The sequence below is a fragment of the Triticum dicoccoides genome, chromosome 3A (genome assembly GCF_002162155.2).
Source record: "Triticum dicoccoides isolate Atlit2015 ecotype Zavitan chromosome 3A, WEW_v2.0, whole genome shotgun sequence".
Lineage (NCBI taxonomy): Eukaryota > Viridiplantae > Streptophyta > Magnoliopsida > Poales > Poaceae > Triticum > Triticum dicoccoides.
In genome coordinates this window covers 643,875,314-643,881,285 of record NC_041384.1, presented here as the reverse complement: position 1 = coordinate 643,881,285, position 5,972 = coordinate 643,875,314, and positions in this window count along the sequence as shown.

Below are 5,972 nucleotides of genomic sequence, written 5' to 3'. Positions count from 1 at the left end.
GAGATTCAACATGTCTTGTTTTGACGACCACATCATCTACATATGCCTCCACTGTTTTGCCGACCTGGCTTGCCAGACATGTCTGAATCATGCGCTGATATGTTGCGCCGGCGTTTTTGAGCCCGAAGGGCATCGTGTTGAAGCAGAATGGGCCGTATGGTGTGATAAATGTCGTTGTGGCTTGGTCTAGTTCTGCCATCTTGATTTGATGGTAGCCGGAATATGCGTCGAGGAAACACAACGAATCGTGTCGTGCGGTAGCATCGATAATTTGATCGATGCGGGGGAGGGGAAGGGATCCTTTGGGCAGGCCTTGTTAAGGTCTTTAAAATCAACAGATAGGCGCCAAGATTTGTCCTTCTTTGGTACCATCACCAGGTTTGCTAGCTAGTCTGGATGTTTTATATCTTTGATGAATCCGGCCTCCAATAGCTTTGCTAGCTCCTCTCCCATGGCCTGTCTCTTAGGTTCGGAAAAACGCCGAAGAGCCTGTTTCATAGGTTTGAATCCTGTTTGGATATTTAAGCTGTGCTTGGCCAGCCTGCGTGGGATTCCTGGCATGTCTGAATGGTGCCAGGCAAAAATGTCCCAGTTCTCTCATAGGAACTCTCGCAGTGTGCCCCGAAGGAAGCTGTTTTATTGGGGTCCGTTGGATGGACTTGGAATTTGACTATTTCATCCGCTGGTTTAAAGGAGGTGGACTTGGATCTTTTGTCGAGTACCATGTCATCCCTGTTCACCGTAGAGCGCAGCGCAGTCAGTTCCTCAGCCGCTAGGGCTTCAGATAGTGCCTTGAGGGCCAGTGCGGCTGTCTTGTTTTCAGCGCGGAGTGCTATGTCCGGATCACTAGCGAGAGTGATGATCCCGTTGGGCCCAGGCATCTTGAGCTTCATGTACCCGTAATGGGGTATTGCTTGGAAGATTGTAAACGCTTCCCGCCCTAGCAGAGCGTGATAACCGCTGCTGAACGGGGCCACATGGAACGTGACCTCTTCGGACCTATAATTATCTGGCATGCCGAACACCACATCTAGTGTGATTTTTCCTGTACAGCGCGCTTCCCGACTGGGGATTATTCCTCTAAAGGTTGTGCTGCTTCGCTCGATGCGGTTCCAGTCTATTTCCATTTTTTGAAGAGTTTCCTCACAAATGAGGTTCAATCCGTTGCCACCGTCCATGAGTACCTTGGTAAGACGAAAGCTGTCCACTATTCGTCTGAGGACCAATGCAGCTGGTGCTCGGGCTGTTCGGAATTTAGGTTCATCACTGGCGTTAAAGGTAATAGCCATGTCACTCCATGGGTTTATTGTTGCTACTTGGTAGACTTCGGCAAGGCTGCGGAGTGTCCTTTTTCGCATATTATTTGATGCGAAGGTCTCATAGACTGTTAATACCGTATTGGTGTCTCTGGGGTGGCCTTCTGTGGCCTCCGGAATTAGGAGATTTTCGCCAATTTTGGCCACCTGCCGGAGTATCCAACATGCTCTAAGGCTGTGAGTTGGTGTGGCATCCTCTGTACTGTGAATTTTACAGGGTCCATTAAGCCATCCTTCCAATACGGTTCCATGCCCTGTAGCGGGTTTTTGCTTTTTGGTTTTTGACCCGGGTGTTTGGCGGTGATGCACCCTTTTATTTCAGACTGGTTTTGCATTCAGGGCCGGATTGTCCCAAAATTTTATTTCGGTTTTCTGGGCACTTTCCATCGCACAGTACTTATGTACTATGGACGCCAAGTCAGCGAAGCGTGTAATATCGCGGCGACTTATGGCGTTGAGGATTCCCTTGTCCGTGCAATTATTGCAGAAGAATAAAATCGCGTCTTCCTCGTGGCAGTCCTTTATCCTGTTCATAACCAGGAGGAATCTGGCCCAGTAATGATGTACTGTTTCTTCGGGCTCTTGCCTAATTTGGGATGGATCGCTAATGTTCGGGTGGGTGGGTGTAATTAAATCCGAAGCCTCACCCCATCTAAGGATCAGAGGCCGAGGAATTTCCGAGTTCAAAAATTTGGATTTTTGGATGTTGTCCAACGAATCCAGTCCGTTGCCTGACTCTAAGTTCAGGTCTTGAGTGATATCCTCCCCTCCGCGGGTATCCGGCTTGGAGGGATCATGAATCCGGACATAACGAGTCCTTAAGATAGATGAAGGGTCGCTGCACTGTCCCTCTACCACGGCAATGTGATGGTGACTTGGGGAGAGTTAATCTCTCTCAGATCGGGTTTAGGCTCAATCTGGTCGTAATCCGTAGCGACTCCCAGGGCGGCGAAGCGATCCAAGAGCTCGTTTATGGAGGAGACCTCCATTGGATCTAACTACTCGACGAGTTCCGAGCTGACATGAAGATTGTTTTCGATGGCCCGAGAGGTCATCATCGGCGCAGAAGCCGAACGGGCGGTCATAAGAAAACCACCTAGCCGGAGGGTTTGGCCGACAGCCAAAGCTCCCTTAGCAACGGTGCCGTCTTTAAAGACGGGGCGAGGCATCCTTCCTGATGACGATGACACAGAGGAACTCTCAATGAAAGCACCAATGTCGGTGTCAAAACCGGCGGATCTCGGGTAGGGGGTCCCGAACTGTGCGTCTAGGCTGGATGGTAACAGGAGGCAAGGGACACGAAGTTTTACCCAGGTTCGGGCCCTCTCGATGGAGGTAAAACACTACGTCATGCTTGATTAATATTGATGATATGGGTAGTACAAGAGTAGATCTACCACAAGATCGGAGAGGCTAAACCCTAGAAGCTAGCCTATGGTATGATTGTATGCGTATGTTCTCCTACGGACTAAAACCCTCTGGTTTATATAGACACCGGATGGGGTTAGGGTTACATAGAGTCGGTTACAATGGTAGGAGATCTACATATCCGTATCGCCAAGATTGCCTTCCACGCCAAGGAAAGTCCCTTCCGGACACGGGACGGATTCTTCAATCTTGTATCTTCATAGTCCAGCAGTCCGGCCAAAGGATATAGTCCGGCTGTCCGGACACCCCCTAATCTAGGACTCCCTCACCGGGTATCACTCCTTTAAAGGTAGTGTTACTAGGCTTGATTCTTGATGGGTCGATACCCATCTTATGGATAGTATCTTGATAGATCAAGTTGAGGCTGCTGCCGCCGTCCATAAGGATTCTAGTGAGATGGTATCCGTCAATGATAGGATCGAGCACCAAGCCTGCCGAACCTCCATGACGAATATTGGTTGGGTGGTCTTGGAGATCAAAGGTGATCGGACAAGCCGACCACGGGTTGAATTTTGGGGCGACAGGCTCTATGGTGTAGACGTCCCTTAATGCACGCTTGTGCTCCCTCTTGGGATGTGGGTGACATATATCATGTTCACCATTTTCACCTCGGCAGGAAACTTCTTTTGTCCCCCGGTGTTCAGAGGACGAGGCTCATCATCGTCCTTGCTTTGAGGTCCTTTCCTCTTATATTCGGTGTTTAATTTTCCGGCCTGCTTGAAAACCCAACAATTTTTGTTAGTGTGGTTAGCAGGCTTGTCAGGGGTGCCATGAATCTGGAAGGGTCGATCCAGTATTTTGTCCAAGTTGGATGGACCGTCCCTAGTGCCTTTAAATGGCTTCTTCCGCTGACCAGGTTTAGAGCCACTGAATCCGACGTTTACTGTCGTATCCTCTGTTTCTTCGTTGTTGCTCTGATGCTTGTTTTTGTTGTGTCGTGGCCTTCCATTGCCGTCCCGGACCTCAGAAGTGTCGGGGTCGCTGGTACTGTTGCTTCTATGAGCTAACCAGCTATTTTCGCCCGCACAGAAGCGGGTCATAAGTGCGGTAAGAGCTGCCATGGTCTTTGGCTTTTCCTGAACGAGGTGCTGGGCGAGCCATTCGCCGTGGACGCTGTGCTTAAATGCCGCTAAGGCTTCGGCGTCTAGACAGTCGATGATTTGGTTCTTTTTAATTAAGAACCGAGTCCAAAGTTTGCGGGCTGACTCACCGGGTTGCTGGAGTATGTGACTTAGGTCATCAACGTCCGGTGGCCGGACATAAGTGCCCTGAAAGTTGTCCCGAAAAGCGTCATCTAAGTCCTCCCAGCTGCCGATGGAGTTTCTTGGGAGGCGATTCAACCAGTGTCGTGCTGGTCCTTTTAGCTTTCGAGGGAGGTATTTAATGGTGTGGAGATCATCTCCACAAGTCATGTGAATGTGGAGAAGGAAATCTTCAATCCATACAATGGGATCTGTCGTTCTGTCGTATGGCTCGATGTTTACGGGTTTAAACCCTTCTAGAAACTAGTGCCGCATTACCTCATCGGTAAAGCACATTGGGTGTGCGGCACCTCTGTACCGGGCAACATCACGATGGAGTTCAGATGACATCTGAGTCCGGGGCTGACCCCGGACTTGGTTATGTTTGTCGTGCCAGGCTTGATAGTCGTTATCTCGTGCTGGAGCACGTCCTCTTAATCCATAGATTGATCTTGTCAGGCCGGCTCTATTGGTCAGGTCCTGATGTAGGTAGTACATGTAGCCCGAAGCCATTGTCTCCTTGCCTCTATGGCGAGGGGGCGCGGGCTGGTGTTCAGCGTGATCGGCCGCTTTGTCCCATCCACGTGGTGGTCAGTCTGATTGATCGACATGATTGTATTTTGACGATATGTGCTCAAAAGCCTCCTCGTCGAATTGTGGCAATAGCCTGCGCTTGGGATAACTTTTAGCACTACAAAAAAATACACTTCCGTGATGATACGTGTTTGTCACATTAGGTCGCGTTTTTTGTCATGCATGTACATCCATGACGATTTTATGACAGAATCAAGATAGTCATACATGTGCTGTCGTAGAAGTGTTCCATGACATTACCAAAATTATCATCACGGAAGTGTCCGCTTCCATGACGATAAATCATGCGTCACAGAAATGCTTTCGTCAAGGGTGACCAACACGTGGCATCCACCGTAACGGAACGCCGTTAAGCTATCGGGTCGGGTTTTGGATCCGATAACCCGTTAACAGCCCCGACCAATGGGGATTTTCCACGTGTAAAATCATCATTGGCTGGAGGAAACACGTGTCGGCTCACCGTTGGGACAGATGTCATCCGCTCATTGGACCGAAGGCGCCTATGATACAGCGACACGTGGCACGGCCCAACAGAGGCCCATTCCTGTGAAAAGGCCGGCCCATTTGACTTGGTCAAAAGGTGGCGGGCCGGCCCACGGAAAGCCTGTTAACGGCCTATTCGCATATAGCCCATTTACAGCCTGCCAAACCAGGGCCCGTTACGCCCTATCCGAATTAGGCCCAGTAGCGTCATCTGGGCCATCCAATATGATTCAGCCCGTTTTAACTTCCGGCCCATGTGTGGCCCATGACTTCTTTCGGCCCATATGAGGACCTTTGTAACTCTTGGCCCATTAACGGCCCGTGGTGAAACTAGCCCGTAATGAACAGTGTGCCACTTTATACCCATTAACGGCCCGTTATTCCATTGGGTCGTTTCCAGCCCAAGTTATCTTTCGGCCTTCTTAGGGCCCATTGATTCTTGGGCTCATTTGCAGCATTCGGTTACATACGGCCCGTTATTGTCATTTTCTGCTTGTTGGCCAAGTTCAGCCCGTTGTTACAGTCGGACCGTTTGCGGACCGTTAATACGTTGGGACGTTTTCATGTAAAAAAGACTCGTTGGGCTGTTTTCATAGAGTTATCAAATACGGCCTATTAACGGCCCGTTATGGTCCATGAATAGTACGACCCATGATTGACGAAATGATGATACGCCCCGTAGAAGGCCCATGGATCCTATGGCCCGTATGAGGCCCATGGATAGCACGGCCCATAGAAGGCCCATGGATCGTATGGCCCGTAGAAGGCCCATGGACCCTACGGCCCGTAGAAGGCCCATGGACCCTAAGGCCCGTATAGAAGGCCGATGGATCCTATGGCCGGACGAAGGGCCATGGATCATATGGCCTGCAGGAGGCCCATGGTTACAACAGTGCGTGTGTTGCCATGA